The 1,251-nt window shown below is 44.3% G+C and overlaps 1 pseudogene; it reads left to right on the top strand.

Moving 5' to 3' along the window:
* The first annotated feature begins 508 nt into the window (after window positions 1-508).
* Window positions 509-627, top strand: LOC118607323 (annotated as a pseudogene).
* The last annotated feature ends 624 nt before the right edge of the window (window positions 628-1,251 follow it).

Consider the following 1,251-nt stretch of genomic DNA (forward strand, 5'->3'; position numbering starts at 1 on the left):
TTGGGGTTTTTTTTTCATTCAACAAACATTGCCTGACCTGCAAGTCCCTATGCTAGAGATTGTACGAAACAGATGAATAAAACACCGTCCCTGCCTTCGAGAAGTTCATGATGGTGGGTCTGCCAGAAACCACTCTCCTTTCTTTCTGCTCACAGAATTCGGTGCAGACTGAAATGAACCCAATTCTAGTCCATGAATCATGACTGGTTTGAAACAGGGGCAAAAACTGTGGCTTGCTGGCCAAGTCCAGCCTGCCACCTGTCTTTGTAAATAAAGTTTTATTGAAACACAGACACACCCATTCACTATAGTATTGTCTGCGGCTACTTTTGCACCAGAAAGGCAGGGCTGAGTAGTTGCAAGAAAAGCTGTGGACCAAAAAACCAAAATATTTATTATCTGTAAATATTTGTAGAAAAATTTGCTGACCCTGGGTTTAAGTCAGTGGTTCTGAACCCTGGTTGTATATTAGAATCATTTGGGGAAACTATCTTTAAAAAAGAGCTGAGTCTACGGCCATGCCACTCCGAACAAGCCCAATCCCATCTGATCTCGGAAGCTGAGCAAGGTCGGGCCTGGTTAGTACTTGGATGGGAGACCACCTAGGAAGACTAGGTGCTGTAGGCGTAAAAAATAAAAAAAAAATAAGGGATTGTAAGCCGAAAAGCTCCTTGCAATCTGTGAGGTCAACCAACAGTTCCTGCACCTAAAAAATAGATAAAATAAAATAAAATAGCGAAAATCTTGGGTCCCACTCCCAGAGTTTATAATTTAATTTATCTGTAGGTAGGCCGTGGGCATCGGTATTTCTTTAAAGCTACCTAGGTGATTTACTGGGCAGCTGAGATTGAGAACCATTGGTCTAAGACAATTATGGCAATTCTGTTCCCCTGTAACAGAATCGACTTGGGGATGGGGTGGGATGAGAACCAACTCTGGCCAATGAGCCATAATGGAAGTCCCCTGGGCGGGGAGTATCCTGGAAAAGTTTCCCTCCCTGATATAAAGACAAGCATGAGAAGGAAATGGTTCTGTTTGTCACCTTCTCTCCTTCCTGCTGTGGCTGCTGTTAAGAGTTCAACGGTGGGAGCTGAGGCAGCCATAGTGTCACCACAAAGGGATGAGCTCGAGGTTGAAAAGCCACAACATTGAGGATGACGGAAAAGCAAAATGGCAAAAGCCTGGCTTCTTGATGACATCACTGAGCTGCCAGACCAAACCTGGATGGCCTCCCTCTGCATTTCTCATTAA

Source organism: Rousettus aegyptiacus, unplaced genomic scaffold (genome assembly GCF_014176215.1).
Source record: "Rousettus aegyptiacus isolate mRouAeg1 unplaced genomic scaffold, mRouAeg1.p scaffold_m13_p_8, whole genome shotgun sequence".
NCBI lineage: Eukaryota > Metazoa > Chordata > Mammalia > Chiroptera > Pteropodidae > Rousettus > Rousettus aegyptiacus.